Source organism: Mycteria americana, chromosome 6 (assembly GCF_035582795.1).
Source record: "Mycteria americana isolate JAX WOST 10 ecotype Jacksonville Zoo and Gardens chromosome 6, USCA_MyAme_1.0, whole genome shotgun sequence".
NCBI classification, from domain to species: domain Eukaryota; kingdom Metazoa; phylum Chordata; class Aves; order Ciconiiformes; family Ciconiidae; genus Mycteria; species Mycteria americana.
The window spans coordinates 62,756,841-62,777,108 of NC_134370.1; positions in this window are offsets into that span (position 1 = coordinate 62,756,841).

A 20,268-nucleotide genomic window follows, 5' to 3' on the forward strand; every position below is an offset into this window, starting at 1 on the left:
TTTTAATGCTTTACCTTGGTATTTTTGGGATGAGTCCTCATTTACCTCATGACCTTTGGCAGATGTTTGAATATGCCTTGGTGACGAGGATTTTGGCTGGTAGGTGTTGAATGCAATGTACTTTCAAGTTGTAGGGAATTTAAGGACAAAGAGCAGAGAAGCAAAGTTCAGCAGTCAATGGTGTTACTTCAGTGCTATTGGATCAGTCTTCATCAATATATTTCTAAAGAGCTGGATCTGACTACATATTAATAGTGTTTATACCAGGCCCTCTTGGGAGAGTCACATGCTTAAATATAACTTCCAGGGTTAAGACAAAAGTCAGACTGAAAAGCAAAATAATGTGCTAGCATCCATGGATTAGATCCGTCTCCTGGTTGACAATGTCACGAAAGTTATGGAGCATAGTAAAACTGCACTAATTCAGGTTTTGTGGTAAACAATACTTAACAGTCAATGACATGAATTGAAAATGGAGACAGTCAAGCCTTGGAACAGAGAACTACTGTCCTCCTAGTTCCTTCCACAAGGGAAGTCCCTTGATTCACTCTACACCAAGGGATGACATTGAGTATGAGATGAACCTGGTTGCTAACCTCCCATGCTGCTTTTCATATTGCTGCACAGAAGCAAAACCACTGACAGATCCATGCAGGAGTCCCTGATGACAGAGATTTTCTACAGAGCATTAAGACTTCTCCATAAATACAGGAATGGGCTGTACCACCCTAACTGTGCTGAGTAGTACTGCACTCCTGGAGTACTCTGGTTGAAGCTATTGGTGGCATGAATCAAAGTGGCAAGACCTGTCTCTTACCTGTGCTCACTTAAATAGAGATACACACACAAAGTACTCAAACACAGTTGGGTAGTATATTCAACTACAGTGGTAGAGAATCCTCAAATACAAACAGGCACCCAAGTGATATTTCTGATGTAAAGATTCACACTGATTCAAATTGCTTTTATCTTTCCCTCCTGCTGGGTAGGAAAATTTTCTTCAGACTTACTGTTCCAGAATGTTCTCTTTCAGGGTCTCACTACTTTGCCCCCAGGATTTCCTCATCATCTTCCTCCAAAGTTGCAAGAATACATTACAAATGCGATTATTTGCAAATTTAAGTGCCTTTGACTGCAAAATGCTAACAATCTTGATCCTAAATCTTATCATTGGACATTGGTCTAATAGCAATTACTCTTTTTCTGACAGCTGTTGTCCTGACTTCCTATCAATGTTAAGTTATGAGTCCTTCAGTCATTTGCTAATAGATGGAAAGATTTGGTTTTGCTGAAAACTGTTCATTGGCATCCCTCTAAATTGTGATGGGAAACCTTTGAGATTAGACAGATGGATAGATAGCTGTGAAATTTTATCAGTTAATATTTGTGAAGTGCCTAGAGATTTTGGACTAAAGGAGGCATAAGAAATGTAGAGATTTCTTGTTATGTTTCAATGCATGAATGTGAAAAGAAGAGAGGGTGGGAAGAATCAAGTCAAATAATATGGTAGGCCTCAGAAAACTGATCACTTTAATCCATGACTTCCCTGTTCTCTGCCATCTCAATTGGCACTTGCAGAACTAGACTTCATTTGTTTCCTCTGAGATTTTCCTTTAAAAAAGGATCTGAATGGAGCTAGGGATTTCTATAGAGCACAGGTAATTAGTGCTGGAGAACTCTGATTATCTCTTTATACCACTCCTCACCATTTGACACAATTCCACATAATAAGCCTTCCCTTGAACAAACCTGGTCTGAGACAGTATCTCCTAGGAGGCTGATTCATGGTGCGAGGAGAAGAGCTTCAGCTTTCCATCATCTACAGACACTGGGTCCTTTTTCTTCTTTGCCTCTCATTAATGCTTATTGGAGAGCAGAAGAACGATATATTGCATTTAAAGAGGAAATCCCTGTCCCCTACCATTTCCTGCTGGTAGGAACTGTGGGACAACCAACAGCTCGTCTTTTTTCTTGTTCTAATTTCTTTTCTATGCTTGTCCTATTTTAATTAAAGCAAGATGAACAATAGACAAGAAAACAAGCTCAGGAAAGCTACACTGAATATACATCTGCATTTTAGCTTAATAAAAATTTAAAAGTTAGGGTATTAAATAAAATTAAACAATTTCCCCTAAACAGAGCAGGAATTAAAATAAAACCCAACAGCAACAACAAAACCAGGAAAGATCATGATCAATTAATGATGAATATTGCATTGCTTGGTGTTTGCCATATATCAGTTCATGCCCAAAGAGATAATTTGGAAGAGGGGGAGAACTATTAGGGGTGTTTAGGGAAATACCAACAAAGCCCAGAAAGCTTTGTTGGTATTAAGAGAGAATATATTGCTATAAGAGAGAATAGCAGGCAACAGCAAAAGACCTTGAGGAACACAAGACTAATTAGAGAAGTCGGCCATGCGTTTTGTTATCACTCCATTACAATGAATGGAAATGAGGCCAGGGGTTGAACATCTCTGCTCAGGAACACCTTGGGAACAGGAGTAGCGAAAAACCTGATCTTCCCTTGTATCAGTTATTTAAGTTCAGAGAACTTTAACTGATACAGAGCTGATTTCAAAGAAAAAGACATTAAAATTAATAATCACTAAAGATCAGACGTTCAGAACACATAGTCAAAGAAGGATTGGGTAAATAAAATTCCCACAGACTTTTTTATTTGTAACAGTCAATGGGGCAGGTGAGATAACAAGGGAACTCATGACAGGGAGACATAACCATGAAACTTCATGGATGCTTGTTAAGAAACAATTTTCTTGTGCCAATAGCTAGAAATGGTGCAAGCTTCAATACTTTTATTTGTACTTAAATGAGAGGCCACTTGTCAAATATTTGCACAGAATAAGCCTCAGTTCAAAGCATTTCAATGTATGCTTTGCTTTAAATATGGTAGTAATCCCACCTCTATTCAGCTGAATACTTAAAGTCATGCTGTGCTGAACCATATCTCATCTGCCTCTTGAAATTCCGCAATAAAAATTGTTGTTTTGCATTTCTGCAGTGAACAAAGTGATTCCCACGTACAGTTTGTTTGTAAAACACTTTGTCAGCCAAATGGATCTTAAGCAACTGCATATTCTTCTAAGTAAAAACACAAACAGAACCCCCCCCACCCCTCTTTCTAAATGTGAATGGCAGTAGGCTAACATGACAAACCGAAGCCAGCTAGGCTGCTGATTCCTTTGGGAAAGACAAGCTTATTTGCAGCAGCAACAAAGACAGCAGACGGCCAGCCCAGCCTACTGCTGGGATGATGATGCTAGTAAACAGTTCGAAGGTGCTAAACTAGATGACACGGTGCTGTTTCAAGAATCAGGCCCCATAACAAGTATCTGAGGCTAGGCTGGTGAAAATGCCTACTGCTTCTCTTTCTAGGCATTTTTCAGAATGATTTTGCCGCTCCTGCCTAAGCTTGTGATAGAGGCAGTATTTTTCTTTCTGTAGACAAAGACCCATTGTTTAATGCTTCTGAATGCTATGACAACTAGAAGGGTGAAAGGCAACCTGCAAGTGACAGTAAATGCATTCTCTCTCTTTTTTAATATCCAGTGTGTATATCTGTAATGCACTCTTCAGCATGACTCTCCAAGGCTGCTTCAACAGACAGCTGGGAAAGTCAATCCATTGTCAAAGCAATAGCAGCTTTTGCTCTTCACTCAATAAGTTTTGGGTTCCTTGTTTCTACATTTTATGATGATATAATGGCATCAGCCGGTGGCACAGACTGACATGGGTTGGATGCAAAAAATGAAATACATTCCCCTATCCAACCGACCCTGCTTTTGTTTGCCCTTTCTTTCCATTCCTTTTTGTAGCTTGGCTTAATAGATCCAAATAGCCTTCACACTACAGCAGAGAAACATTTCCTGCCCAGTCAGCAGAGCTAGTTTCACATTTCTACTTAAACTCAATGTTTTCAGGACACAATCAAAACAGAAGACAGATGTTTGATAAGTATCCAGTCTGGGTGGGAAGATAGAACATAGCAGTATATAAGGAAGGAAAGCAGAACCTTTTCATTCATCCTAGGTGAAAAACACATTGTTTTAGCATTTGCAGTGGAAATCTAGATTGCATCACGTAAAGGTATGCCAGAGAGTGCAAGTTTGCAACTGGCTTTGTTCTGGTTTTGGAAGCATTTTGATACTGATACCCATCTCAGACTAGTACACTTGACAGCATCTCTTGGCTAGATAAACTGCTGCTCCCTTGCAGGTCACTAGGTGGTGATGGGGAATATTTAAAAAGCTCTTAATGCAGACAGTGAAGCTGCAGACCTTGCTGTAGTTAACGAGTGAAGAAACACTTACTGCTCCTTGTCATTCCTTTCAATTCTGCTCACATCATGTAATCTCAGACAGCACAAATTACCATCAGTGTGAGATACCAGGAATGCCTCAAAAACCACCGTGGATTTCAGTATGAGAGGTGGAGACTGAACAGCATCTCTAGGCCATCCCTCTGGGGTATAGCTTTAATTAACAAGGTTCTATCTAAAGAATTTGACTTGGTTATTTGAAAGAAAAAAGTCCATCCGGGATCCTAGAAACAGGACCCATTTTAAATTACATTCCTTCTTATACAGCTTGGACACAGCAGAAACAAATGGCCAGAAGGGAAAAATCTTCCTAAGATAAAAAGGAGCTGGCTGCTCCCTGCTGATCCTTTGGCACCATGCCTACCAGTATTTGAGAAGAACAAAGCTGAGAAACAGAGATTCAGCACCGATAAGATGGAGCCACTATCTCTGAAGCACTTGCATCCCACAGCCCACTAGAAAAATCACTCATAGACAGAGCCTTTAGCCTGAGAGGGAGACAGGGAATGGAATGCTAAGCCTGTGACACTTAGGAGTCTGTCTCGTTAAGAGAAGAACTGGAGAAACAAACACAGAAAAAATATTAGCTGATATTTTTTGTTACAGATGTCAGGGGTGAGGAATAGAAAAACTCAGAAGAGCAGAGGGAACAATTCTTCTGTGTTCCAGACACCCACCTAGAACTTGCAGCAGGAATTCCCAAATCTACCCACTCTTATCTATTCCCAGTGGCTTGGAGCCAAAAAAACCCTTCTCTTTTCAGGAAGTTTCTCTTCTCCATTTTTTTTGTCCTGCACATATTAAAACACCCTAAATAAGAAATTTTTTAAGTGCTGACAAACTGGAAAGTATTCAAAGAAGAGCAAGGAGAAATGAATTATGAGTGCTGGAAGGACTCGCTCGCAAGGAAAGATTAGAAGAACTAAATATGTCTGGTTTGGCAGAGGGATGACTAAGGGGGGAGGTGATAAATGTCTACAAATATTTGAAGGGCGTATACACTGAGGAGGGAGAGAGATTCTGCAGTATGAGCTATACCAGGTGGTGGGATTAGGAGCAAAGGGATGGAATCAGAAAAGGAAAAAAAAAAAAACCCAAAACCTCACAAAGCAGAAATTCAACTGAAGGCTAGATGAACTAAAGTCCCCATGAAAGTGATATATATCCACATCCCCCACACTGGGGGTGCGGAGGTTTTCTCAGAGGTAGAAAACTCAGTATACAAGACATATGGGAGGGCTGCGTGAGTGCTTTGATGCATGCAGAACTAAGGGAAAGAGTTGTGCCTTGATGCTGGGAGACCAACAGGAGCCTCAGTGGACAACAGGTGTCCCACAAACACTTCAATTACAGAGCTTCAGACAGGAAGTGAAGGTAATTGTTGTATCCAATTGAAACCACAAGAGGAAGGTTTGGAATAATTTAATGACCCTGAACTTGGTAGAGCTACAGGACTTTATCTAACCAGATATACTCCAGCCAGATGGTCCCTGGGAAGCAGAAAGCATTGGGTCTGTTAAGCATTCAAAAAGATGGTTGTCAAAGCCTGCAAGATCAAGAGGGAGGACAAAGGCATCATATTCCTCCATCTTAACCCAAGTTAACCATCCTTCAGCTTAACCAGGGTGAAAGGAGACGGGAGAATGTGGTTCATCCCGCAACTTAGTTTCTGATGCAAAGCACACCAGTGCTCACTTTAGCACCTGGAAAAGTCAGGAACTAAATGTAGCCAACTCCTCATTCAGGAAAACAAAAAACTTACTTTCCTTCCACTTTCAGACATGGAGGACACCAGCCACCAGCATAGACATCCCCCCAGTGCATCATTACAAGCCCCCTCCTGCTCCACATCAGAACACCCATCTGTGAACAAGTAGAAAGACAAGGCAGTCAAGAGATCACCTCCAAGGGCATGTAATTGAAGGTTACATTCTAGACCTAGTCCAGCTGGATTCCAGCCAGGCTATGGAGCTCAATTGATTTAGAGGCACAGATGAACAGTGCCTCCTCCTGCCAATACATGAGGGGCAGACCTCTATTTTTGTCTTCCTGGAGTTGTGTCACTCAGCCCCCTGTCCGCAGCACTCAGCTGTTTTGCCTGAGAAGGTGGCACGGGTCCAAGGTAACTCAATAAAATGCTTTGAGTCCTTCCTTAAGAGATGCATCTCCAGTGTTAAACCTCTCCCTTGGGCAATCTTGTGTAAACCAGGCAAAAAGAATTCCCACAAGTCTGGATACAGGAAGCATGTCAAGGCCCTTCTCTTTAAACTGGGTTTGATTTACAAAGTTTGATGGGAAGCCACAGCCTCAGCTTGTGTTTTCAGGGTGCTCCATGTCCCTATCAGAGGACTGGGACATAGGATAAACTCCCATGCCTGTGGCAGGGAACTCTCTGTAAACTGTGTGATGCTCATCTGTTTGGCAAGCAAAGCTAATTCTAATAACAGTGTACTTTTGTAGGAGGAAATAAAAAGAGAGTATTTGACCAAAGTGAGATTTCAAGCTGATGACTATGTTCCTCTAACAACCAACTGAAACAGGGGTGCAAAACGGGCAGCCAGAGGTCACGGCAGTTTGTGTGGTGGATCAGCCCAACTGGACAATAGTACCATAAGGGAAGAGACACATTTCCCTCTCTCCCTGCAGAAAACCAACACATTGCTAAGCATGGCCATTCACACTTGGAACAGCAGCTCTGAAAGCCTCTGTACAAGGACTATCCCATTTTGGTAGGGGAAAGCACAGACAAAGGGAGAACTTCATCTTTGAGGGACAGAGGTGGTAGAGGCAGAGAGGAGGTTTTCCAGGATTTCCAGTATTACAGGCACTGAAATCCAAAGCCAGCCATTGTTTCCAGTAAGCCAAAATCTCTAAGTAAAAGAGGCTCTTAATAATATAATTCCCACCAGAAATTACACTGGAGACCCATCACAAGGTCCTCCCACCCCAACAGAGTTGGCTGCCCAACAAGTAGATTCTTATCATCTGTAAGAACCAAGTCCCAGAGCTCCTTGTTTACGAGCCAGCCCTAGGACAGAGCAGCTGCTCTGCACCTTTACACGTGGAAACAAGCATGAGACATCCCAAGTCAAACACAGGGAAAGAGGTGATAACAGATACAGTCTTCTCTCTGCTCTTCCTAAAAATATGATCCTCCTGCTAACAGAAAGGATGAGAGAGCTCAGCAGAGCTATTACGCAGCTCTTGCTCTCCTTACGCCGGATGAAACATAATGACGTACCTTGGTCTGAGCGCAGCACTGAGTCCGCTGTAGAGGCAGGCTGGTTTTTGACTCATCAGGAAAAGCAGCAGCTACTGTTCAAGATTCAGCTGAGCCACTTTCAGACAAAGTCTTGGGATGTCTGGAATCCAGTCATAATGGAAGAGCCAGGCTCATCCTCAGGAAACACCACAGGTTCCAGTGTCCCAGCATGGCTGTAGGGAGTATAGTGCTGTTGCATCTCTTTTTATTAATTAACCAGACGTTTAACTTCAGCATCCTGGCTAAAATCCAGTGTGGAGAATTACATTTCCTTTCTCTACCTAGCCTTCACTCAACAGCTTCAGCCAGAGAAGTTTTTCCCTCGCCATACTCCTAGTGCAGTCACTGCAGAGCAGGTGCAATGTGTCACCCCAGAGCAAGCTGCGTTCCAACAGCAGGTGAGAAACTGCTCTTCAGTCTGCCTGACCCAAAGTGTCATGGACCCTACTGTGTAAGCATAAGGCACTATTATCTCCACTCTCCACATGGAATCACTTTATGGAATTTATTATTATTATTTGGAGCTCAAACTGAAACCCTCTGGCCATGTATGAACACTAAGCCTGCTTAGGGAATGCAGGAAGCAGCTAAAGTGGTGAAGAGGCAAAGATTTATGACAGACAGAAAAGACATTTTCTTTTCTAGCAACAAGCTTCACATTCCTAATCTATTTCTGCTGTTCTTGCTACTCTCTACCAAACTTCTGACAGGTCTTAGAGACTAACACTTACCATGCTGCAAGCTGTTCCTCTAAATCCTATTTTATCATAGTTTATAACCACCTGGCTAGATTCCCTGGGTGGTATTTTTCACTCTTTCTTGTAGTCCCTAAGAGTATCTGTATTGCCTATGCCACAGCCTCCTTCTTCACCACCCCCTTTCTTCCCTCCAGCATCATCTCAGACACCCTTAACTGGGCCTCCTTTTATCTCTTCCTGGGGAGCTCCCACCCTTTCTGATACCCATTCAAATCCGCACGTTAGTGAGACAGATTGACAATGGCTTTCACCTGTCTCCTAAACAGGGTTGCAGTCTCACCCCCTCCCTTTGCTTCAGTAAAACCTACTTCTGTAAGATCTTTACAAACATATTTCTTCCCATGATAAAATGATATTAGGTGAGGATTTAAAGGGAGGTCTGTGAAAGCAGAAAAATAGCAGTGACAATGAGGACTCCCTCCCAAATTGTCTTTCTGAAAGCTCCAAATGGCTTTGTAACAGCACGAAAGTGCTTCCTGATTATTTCCAAGCTGAGGCTCAGGAAAGCCCTAAGGGTGGACAGGAGAGGGGAGAGCATGGATGTCAGTAACTGAACATGAACATGTCTAAAGGGATGGAGGGGTAAGGAATATATAAAAAACTGCAGGAAGAAGGGGTGTGGTAGAAATGCTGTGGTCCCTGCCACTTTCCCTGTGATGCTAGAGCAGCCCCAGTAGCAGAGTTACAAGGGGAACTCAGGACTCCATTTTATCCCCCAACACTAAAAACTTTCAGCTATTCCCCATGGTGATGGGGGGGACAGTCTCTTAGTCTCTAGGTCCCTGTGGACCCCCGTTATGATCTTCAGCAAGATTTTGCAGCAGAAGTTTCAACCACGACTTATCAATTTCCCTCCAAACTGTCAGACACATCTTCCTACTTTACAGTGACTTGTCCCTTCAGATCTTCCTCTCGTAACATAAATGGGGCCAACCCCCCACTCCCAGACCCAGGCTCCCTGGGAGAGCATGTGGGCAAGACCTTGGACGGATGCCGTCAGCGCTGCTCACACCCATCTCTAGAGCCAGCAGCGCTTGCTTGCGGGAAGGAGCACGGCTAACACAAACCTCACGCTGTGTTCCCATGGCAACCAAAGTGTCACGTTCATCATCGTCTCATTCTGGAAGAAAAAGATACAGGTCCAATGAAGAAAAATCCAGGAGTCCCAAAGGGCTTTGCTGAGGCCAGGCAGATTTTTAACATGATTGCTCGCGCCATTCACCCCAGGGGCAGCAGCACCTAGCTCAGCGATGGCACATAGGTTTGAGCAGGAGGCTGTCTGGGATTAAAATGCATCCAGTCAGATACATACAGTTCATGTCTCATCTGCTTTGTCTCCCTTTGAAGCTAGGGACACATGATCAAATTACCACGGCTATAGAAGTTACTAGATGTCAGTAGAAGAGGTTTCAGCTTCACCCATCCTATCTCACATTTGACACAACCTGGGGATAATGGTTGCTATCAGTTATCTTTGCTCCGTGGCACACGGTGACTTATTAAACCACAATAATTTAATAATATGGATGAATTTGGAGTTGCTCTGCCCGAGGCAGCAGAGACCTTTGTGTGCATCAAGTCCCCTCCTGGACTCGGTGAGCTGCCACAGCCTCCACTGTCCCATCCTTTTCTCTGCTGATATCTGTGTCCCAGAAACCAGACCCAGCTGGGCTCCAACATTTCCATTAGCAGGAATCTGTATGAGCTTCTCCTCTGTGAGTACACAGCAGCAATTAAAGCATTGCCACACATATTTGTACATGGGGGAGCTCACCTTTCAGTTCTAAGACAAACATAGTACAAAAGGGAGTCTGGAGATGCATCACTGGACATTTTTGGAGCTCTCTGATGTGTTCTTGCTGGAGGCATGAGAAGATCTAAGGCTTGAGGATTCATTTCAATCACTTTAAAATCAGTTCCCCCAATTAGTAGGTTTTTCCTATGGAAAAACAAAATGTAAAAGGAACTTCCAGCCTGAACAACAGAAAGGGGAGAATTTTAAAATGATGCTTAGGAGAAAGCATGTGCCTGAAAGGAAGATCATGCCTGTGCTTGAGAGGAAAAGGGGAATGGAAGCATGGAAGAGAATGGCAGCATGATATAGACAGTCCCTGGATAAGGCAGGAATAAGTGATTGTAGCACTCCACTGTCTCTACATCCCCACAGTGAAGCATGAGTCCAGAAAGGTACAATATTTAGATGCTCTGGTATCATAAGTCAATGCAGATCAAGGGGTAATATCCCTTGACATTTGGAGGTGGGGGATGTCTAAAGAACTCCAACCCCCAAAACATAAGTGAAGTTGCTGTTAATCCTTAGTTTGACTCCACAATTTTATTTTTATTTGGTTTGGTTTTCCCTCCCTAAGCAGTTTAGCTGGCCCAGTACTGCAGTGTTCAAGTCAGATTTATACCTGTAACTGGGGCAAGCACCTTAGCTAAGAGGCTGCCCTTATCTGGAGCAACCTCTTCCTCCTTAAAGACCTCAGAAACCTCATGCAGGCAGCCTTTCATGAGACAGATAAAGAGAAGCTGCTTATAAGCATTCACATGTGCTTTTATGGGAGAACAAACTAGGGATTAAGGATGACAAAGGTCAAGGCAGGTGGTTCCATGGGTGTAATGAAATTTATGTCCTCTGCATGACATCTACAAAGGATAGCCTACAGGAAAGTGCTCAATATTGTCCAGTGGGCCCTGGGCTTTGAGCCAGGGGAGCTGAGTTTTCTCCTAGGTCTCAAATTGATTTGTAGCATCACCTCGCTCAAGTCACTCAGCCATTTTACACCTTTGCTCAACCTTTGAGAAGCCCTCTGCAACCGAGAGATGAAAATCCCAGTCATTTCCATTGCCCAGACCACAGCTCTGAGCCTCTGAGCTGAGGAGAGAGAAATAAATTTCAAAGCTTACTATTTCCTTTCTGGGCAAACCCAAGCTAGCAATCAGCTGTGGTGGTAATACAAATGGAAATACCCGAGAGGCCATTAAGGTTCAGCCTGGTGTCCTGTTATTCCACTCATAGACTGGGACACAAAATACTACCCTCAAGGTTAGGTGATGTAAAGGAGTCCATCAGCCTATAAGGGCCTGAGATCACAAATAAAATAGTTACGGGTATCCTTAATTAAACACAGCAGTCTATTCATTCATGCCTTGCTGAGTGACACTTCTGCAGAGGGGATGAGTAACTGTACAATTCCCTCCTCTTCCCCTCCGGAGCGGCTAAGCAGGGGCCAAGGCAGCTAATGAGAGAGATGTGCTGCCTGCTTGCCTGCTCCTGTGACTGGCTGCCCATTTAGAGGCTGCCAGGTAGCTGGAGCGTGCCAACCAGGTTTTTGCAAGCATGTGAAAATTAACAAATCTCACTCTGAGCTGGAAAGGGCAGATAATTGTGAGAATTAAAATTAAAAAAAAAAAAAAAGGAAAAAATAAGGGAAACGAACGAACAGGGAGATGAGCCAAAAGGAAACACTTCAAAGGCCTGTAGCCTGCAGCCCTCATTAATAACAACAACAAAACGAAGATGGGGCCCTTACATTTTAATCAAAGGCAATTATTTTTTTGAAAAGGTATTATAACTCTGCTGTGCAGGAGCAGGCCTGGTTATGCCCCCTACCCCCAGAGGTGTCGGCATGGCCGGCTGGCAAATAGAAGCCAGGGTTTCCTTGGCCGCCTTGTTTCTGCACTGCCTGTGAACATCGGCAAAAGGAAAGCTGACTGAGTAGGTGCTTCAGGAGAAATGTCTCTGCGGGAGAAGACTGAAAGCTACAGGAAACCAAAGGAATTAGAAACATGACTGAAATCTAAATCCCAGCTTCCTCTGGCTGATCTGTGTATGAACATTGCATGTAGGATGTTAACCTGAAACCCGAAGTCAGCTGAATCAGCACCAGAAGGCAGCAGGTAGGCAATCACAGGGCACTGGGACAGAAAGTGGCACCTACCTGGGTAGATTCAAGCAGAGATGTCAGGACTACCGATATATAGAGTAACTCAGATGCATAGATATATACATATTTGTGTGTGACGGCAAGGCTAGAGAGGGTAAGTGGGACCTCCTCAAAGGCCTAAGAAAGATGCTTCTCTGTAATCCCTCCCCTTCATGCAGTGAAGAAGTCCTTGTCTCCACTGCCGAGGCAGGACCAAATGCCCACCTGCAGCCGGTGGGGCAGGTGGTCTTCACAAGAAGGTTGGGTGGAGGACAAACCAAGGCTTTTGCTGGGATACGGGTGTAGGGGTCTTTGTTCCCCAGCACATCTTTGCGAAGGAAGGGGGAAAATGGAAGAAGGGAGAGGAACTTGAGCAACACAAAACCTGAGTGAGGAAGAGCAGAATAAGGCTGAGTGTGTCACAGGATGAAGAAACTGTCCTCAGGAAACAGCATGTAATTGTTTCAATTAGTGTAAGAGACGAGACAGTGAAAAAAGGAAAAGGGTTTACAAAGGCAAAGCCTCAATTAAGAAAAAAACAACAGAGAAAGATATAATAATTTATGAAACTGACTTATTTACATAAAAGGAAGACAAAAGATAGAGTATTTATTTGTAGTCAGAAGCTGAAATTTTTCATAAGTTTTTTAAGGCAGTGCCACATGCAGCCACGAGCAGCAATAGCCTGTGATTCTGTGAAATTTCCATAATGGCACAAAAAAATGAAGGCCAGAAGCAATCACACTTGGATTAAACTTCTCAACCTACCAAGGCCTGTGTTTAGGGAGCAAGGCAATGAGGAGACATCATGCTTGGGTGAAGAGCCATAAGCTGGAGGAAAAAATATTTAAGCAGCCCTTCCAAAAAGAGGTATATTCCTGCAGGTGGTAAAATGTAGAAAACAGCTTGAAAAAGAAGAAATGAAATTTTTAATACACATTAAAAACTGTTAGCCTATTTTACTTAAAAACATCCAAGACAGTATGCCACTCAAAAACTCTAATGCAGAACAACAGGGGATATTTCGCATGTGTTATCTACACAGGTCGTTCAGGGCTTTCAAAGGCATGTAGTGATTTTTGATAACACCTGCAGCATTACTACAATGCGGGCACTTTCCATAAAAAACCCTCTTGGATTGTTGCAATTGTAGGTAGTTAGGAAAAGCCAGCTCTGTGCAAACATCCCTTCTTCCTGCAAAATTTTAGGTCTCTCTGAGAAGAAAGGGCCAATCTAATACTGCATGAAGTCAGAGAAAAATGAGCACTTTATTCTCCCCACAATTATACTGAGGGAAGCAGAACTTCTAGCTTCAAACAGAATATTCTCTTGCACCCCAAATCCCATTTTGGCTAAACTCCCTATTAAGCTTGCTAAGTATCTCTTGGTCCTCATGCCAGCGTTGGGCCTGATAATCCTAATAGTGCTCTACATGTAGTCGCACAAAGAGGAGTGTATTCTGGACTTGCTAGCTGCTGAAAAGATCTAGGCGTTGGGCAAAGCGTGCTAGCACACAAGCCACATGGGATTTCCTCTGTGTGGTCAATCTTGTTTCATTTAATTTATAATCTTCCAATGTCTGACAAATATCTATTCAAATCTGACAAAACCTGATGAAGGAATACTGTGCCTGAAAACTCTGCTTGCCAGTTTTGACAACTGTCCTCTTGTTGCAAACTTGGTTTCTCTGGCATCCTCAGACTACCAGGGCTACAACACCAACACCCCAAGGCTTGATACTTCCGACAAGGTGGCACGGTAGCTGTGCAATGCTGCAAAGGACAACAGGCTTTTTCCGGATCCCTGTAGGTGTTTAACCAAACAGCAGTGCCTCTGAGCCATTTAAGGTCTGCTCACAGCTAGCTACGCTGGGAAGAATTCAGTGACCTTCAGGATATTAATAGCTCCAAAGACCCTTTGTTCCTGGGGAGCGGGCAGGGGACACTTCACCATTTATGCCCTGCAATTACTTTCCCACCCAACAGAAAAGACTTTGTTGGCCGGCGTCTACAACAGTTACTGGGGCATGAGCGGTGTCATTTCTAACAGGGCCAGACAGGAGCGAGCATCCTGGTGTGCCACTGTCTCAGTCTCTGTCTCGTCCCTCTGCGATGCTCAGCCTGCCGAGCGCTTCCCATCAATGGCGTGGAGTTGCCAAGCAACATTTGTCGTGTCCCTCGGTGGGCTGCCGCGTACCGCTCTGTGGCAGCTCAGACTTTGAAGACAATGGTTTGTTGTGAACAGTGAAATAACTTTCCCTCTCTCTTTCCATCTCCTCTCTTCTTACTTGATGAGGTGAAAAATGAATCATTCTGAATATGACAGATCAAATCCTGCATTAGGTTGCTCTGGGGTAAATCTTGTTGAAAATTGTCTTTGGGGAATAAATTCACTACTAGATGCCAAGGACTGGAGCTGCATACCCGGCACACATATCCAGAATACAGCTAACATTCCTGCATCATACACATTAGAAAAAGCAGCTAGAACTGATCAAATCATAGATAAAATTATTGGCAAATAATTTATTCAGCCATAGTCACGAAGGAATTAATCTTATTCATTATTCTCAAACGTGACTCAACCAATTCCTGGAAATAACACAGCTAAAGCCTCTTGCTCTGAGCTGCAAACCCTAAGATTTAAATTCTTATTTAATTCCACAGCTCTTTCCCTCTTGTTATTGTGTTCAACAGTGTGCTGCTGCTGTTCGTGTGCCAATGATACAAGGTTATAAGGCTTAGACAGTTCAAAATGTTCTCTCCGCATCAGTAAAGCTAAAAAGTACAAAGCAGCTCTTGCAACTGAGAGCAGTCAGGCCATCTGGCATAGTGGCTTCAGTGTGCGCTCCCTGCTCCAGGGCTCTTGGCATCTACCTGGGTGCCAGCCGCCAGTGACAGCGTGTGCTCTGATCCCGGTTTCATCTGGGATGTAGCCCCTCAGGTCACTGGTATTTAGCGTGCTCGGCTCTGGAGGAGTGAGACTGGCAGAGCAGAGGATGGGGTAACAGAGCTGGATGGGGGGAGCTCTGAAGCAGAGCCCTGCGCAGGAGAGGCTGGAGGTGAGGGTGGCAGGTGTGTTGACATAAATAGAGGTGTGTGAACAGGGAACTGAGTTTCGACAAAAAGATTTTGGATTTTCTGAAAAAAATAAATGGATTTTCCATGGTATTGTCCCAGTTATTTAAGCAAAATAATGCCCTGCAAGTGTGACTGTGGGATACCTTTTTGGGGTGGGTTTAAAGCTAGGTGTCCTGTCTGAGCTGGTTGTTTAGCTTCACTCAGAAGTTAATGAGGCAAGGAAATATCTCAGCAAAGGATCCTTTCCACATATCTTAGGAGGGGATGTAGACCCTCTGGAGGTGTCTGTCTCTCTACATTTACTCTGTATAGAATCATTTAGACTAGATGCCTAACTTCTAGAAGGCTAACGTTTGTGGAGATGAAACCTGACCTTCAGGAGTAATTTCTCAGCTAGTGTGCACCTACCTTACAATGATTTCATAGAAACTATATTTCTTTAGTTCCTTACAAAGATGTAATATCAGAAAGTACTGAAAGCTCTCCTAAAGGCATATGTTACTTCTGCCTTATCCTCTAAGCCAATTAGCCAATAAAAGAAGGAAATTAGATCAGCTTGACGAATCCACGTTGATTGTCTTTTACCACCTTCTTATTCTACAGCTGCTAATGAACTGTTTGTTTCATAATTTGTCGAGGTTTCTCTGGAGTCACTCAGCTTAGCTGGCTGACTTAAATTTCATGGCTCTTCCTTTTTCCATCTTCACAAGCAAATAATCTACTTGCCCTTCTCTAGTCTGCAGAACCCTCTCAATATAGGAGAAGCTCTTGAAGTCCATTCCTAACTGTTCACAAACTGCTTTCCTTGGACAACCTGCAGGGGAAGTCCCTCAGGTCCAACAGTTTGAACTCACTTATTCAGTGTAAGGATTCTTTAATTTACACCCCTTTGTTCTGGCCTATTCCCATCCCCGAATCAGTATGACTTCTGTTATATATATATCTAGTAGCAACTGTTTTGGTGATAAGTGGAGTTAAAAAGGCAATGACGATTCCAACCCTCTGCATGTGCTCTCCTTCTGTAGTACGTAGTGCACACTTTCACTCCTTCTAGCGTATTTATAGGATTTCTTTTTCTTCCCTTGTGTGTTCCTAGCCACCTCTAGCTCATTCTATGCCAGGACCTTTCTGATTTCATCCACACATGCTTTGGTATCATTCTGTTCTCATTCCTAGTCATCTGCTGCTGCTTCAACTTTTTTAAACAATTTCTTATTTCAAGGCATTAATGAGGTCCTCACACACCTTTAGTGTTTCACTTTTCTTCTATTCTTCTCCCTGCCTTAGGAGATCTTGTCATTATACCTGTGCTCTAATCTCTAAGTCAGTGCTTGCAGGTCTGTATTCCTCTTTCCTTGACCCAGCCTACCAATTCCCTCATGTTTCACAGCCAATTAATCCTTCCTCTGCTTTTCCTACTTTCTGTTTTCCATGTGTCTGGGAAGCCGATTAACTCATAGCTTGGTATACGTACTAAGGCTTTATATTCTTCCTGTTTAGCCCTTATACTCCTAGCACTTGGGCAGAGACATTTCAGATGTTTACCAGACTGCTCCATTGTTCTCCCAAGCGTCTCATTTTCACCTCTATTAAATTTCCCATTTTCCCAACTCACTAACCAGCATGCTGCCTGGTTCTTGGAAGACCACTGCACTGTCAAAAAATCCAAAGCCTTTTTATCGACGCTGCCCGTGCTTTCACCTCGAGGATTTGGCTGGCCCACCCGTGCGACCTTCCACAGAGACCAAAGGAAACACAACTGCCCCTGGAAAGAAGTTAGCAATGATCACAGTGATGGGCAGCATTTTTATTTCAGCGATGGCAGATATACGATGGAAGCAGCAATTAATCCCTCCTATTTGCCTTCTCTAAGGATATCAAATTGTGTTGTAAATACTGGTGATTTAAGCCTCATTGTGACCCCTTTCACTGAAAATAAATAATAACCCCACTTCATAGGTGGGGAAACAAGCACAGAAAGGCTAAATAACTTTTTATGGAAATGCTGAGGCAAAGGCAGGAAACCCTTGCAGGTCTGTGCATGAGCTGCCAGAGCATACACCTGAAACCATTCAGGAAAACCCTTCAGTCAGGTGTTTAGGAGCAAGGGGGCAAGAAACAGGGTTGTGATTGCAATTACATCAGCTGCTGAGGAGCCAGCCCTCAGTGCCCAGAGCTCTGTTAGCCAAAGGCTACAGGAGTTTACTGGGACTGGAGTTATTGCCAGGACATCCAGTGGATGATTGCTTTTGGTGGTAGATTTGTCTTCTCCTCTTGCTGGTCCCTGCACGAGCTACAAGCAGCTTAAAAGCAAAAAAAGCCCCTGATGCCAAAATAGCTGCCTCATCTCTTGCTGGAGATCTTGCTAGACTCAGAGCAGGGCACTTCTTTTTGCCTTCTCCTTTCTCTCGCTCTCTCCGTTCACCTCCTTCATTTCTCTCCCTTCCACTTTTTAAAAGTGAAATAAAAGAAGCAGAGCAAAGAAAAGATGGGGAAAGTAGCCTCAAACCGCTGCATTGACAAAAATATGCCATGGATCTTCCAGGACCCATCTGAGGATGTCAGTCCTTGGAGAGGAAACCTAAGGCCAGAAATGATACAGGCTTAACCATCATGAAAAGCACTCACAAAACACAGCGCTGAACACACAATGCAGCGCTGAGGATACAGACTTGGCTGCCGTTTATGAAGTGGGGAATACAGTGGCAGATTTATTCTACAGTAGAGAGGGTTGTTTCTTGATAGCGTTAATACTAACACATTATCTGGGGACGGAAGAGGATGCACAAATAGGAACAATTCTCCCATTTCTCTGCCTGTGTCTCCCCCAAGTGCCCCCTACTCCTATTCCCATCTGCTCTCTTCATCCCTCTCCCTGCACTGAGTCCCCTCCTTCCTCTCCTCTGATTTATTTCTTCTTTCTTTAGCCTTCTCCTTCATCTTTTCCCAATGCAATTACGTGTACAGAGTTTTTAGTTCTCCAAGCGTTTGCATATTATCTCCAGCTGGAGCCTTGTGTCCAGACCTGTGCCTGGAAAACCATACAAGAGTTTTCAAACACAGGGTTAAATCCTGATCTCCCTAAAACAGGTGTAAAAATTTCCACGCTGTGAGGACCAGGCCATGGGACAGGATAGGCTGATAACAACCTGCAAGGAGAGACTTTTAAAATTATCCAGCACAGCTCAAAGAAGAACCGCCTAACGAACCATCACCATCACCGCACATCATTGAAGTGGAAAGTAGTGATGGCAACTACCACCACACTCCTGCACAGAATAATTCCAGCTGCCTTCTCAACTGGCAACAGCTGAAATCAGTACAGAGCAAACACCTGGGTAGTTTTACTTCCCTATTTTCTCCCCTCCTTTCCCCAAAACACACATCTACTTTCACTCACACCTTACTGTATTTGCTGTGAGGAATCAAAGCCTTATTTATACCTCACATCAGAACTGAGGCTGGGAGATGAGGATGAACAACTTGGTGAAGAGCACATAAGAGATCTGTGGCAGAGCAAGAAATACAATCTGAGTGTCCTGAATTGGCTGCCAAACAGTTGCCCACTCGTGCTTTGTGTCTCACAAAGTGATGGACAGGGGCAGTGGATCTTGTCCAAGGACAGATAAGAGAGGAGATGGAGCTATCACCTGCATCTCTGCTTTTTGGTAGGAGGAGAAAAGCAGCAGGGGAGAGGGGCTGCTGCCTTTTCCCCTCCTTAATCTGCTTCCTGCTTGCTTCAAAAACAACCCAGTGCACGGTTGTTGTTTATTATTATTATCGTCACTGTTATATTCCAGAGTGCTGTAAAACCAGGGGACAGAGCGCTCTGACAGCCTCATAACAAACAGCAGATAAAACTAATTAGATTTCGTTCTTCCTTTAGTTTGCTGACTTGATTATTTTTATTTTTATTGTTTAATTATTTATTTTTAGCCCAGAGGTTTACACACGCATGTATTTCACTAGAGGCTTCCAAGGCATCCTTAGGATCATCTCTGATAGGAAGGGGCTATTGTGGCCAGGCGGGCCTGAGAGCCGGCAAGAGCCTGAGACAGAGGGTGCAGTGTGAGTGCTGCTCAGCGCTGCATCTCCTACCCATGTCATGTAAGCTAGGGGGGGAGGAAGGAGAGCGGAGCTATTCACAGCTGCTGAGAGAGCCAGTGAGACAAAAGGCATCAGTAAAAAAAGTTAATGTGCCTGGCAGGAGCCCAAAACTGCTTTAGCAGCGGGGACTATGCGAGTGCCTTTAGGACACCGTCTCTTCTGGCCATTATAGAAATATTTGGCTTGCGTCTCAACCTGACAGCCTTGCTGACTCTTGAGGAATGGCAACGGTGGGGAGCAGGGCGACTTCCCTCTCCTCCCTCCTTTTTTCCATCGGCTGTTTCCAAATTCTTTGGGATTAGCTAGCGACAGCAAGAAAAGGCACTGGCCTCACTGCTCAGCACTTAGCAGGCTGAAGTGAGGTGACGTGCCTTAGCGCAGGGGACAGCGGCTCCATTCACTGGGGAAATACCAAACCAGAATTACAAGTGTGCAAGAATAAACAAGGCTGGAGTTAATCTAAAGTTGTTTTACACTCTGTTTTATTAAAGTCAATGCACTTCCGTTCCTCTGTGCTCAGCCTAGTTCTGCTTAATTACCATGACTCAGGGAGAATTTTAATAGCATGGAGAGAGCAGTGCACAATGGAGGCCTTCTCCTGACCTCTAGAGGTCTGTCAAAAGAAGAAGAGCATCTGTTCCCCATAGAAGTTCCTGGAAGAAATGAGGCAGCCCACAAAACTGCTTCTGCTGGAGGTTTCCAGGTGCTATTCCCGACTGATTGGTCACCCAGCCCTCTTGCTGTAGTTCCTCTGCTCCCATCATCTCAGCAGCAGGCTGAGCACCCTTGGGCTG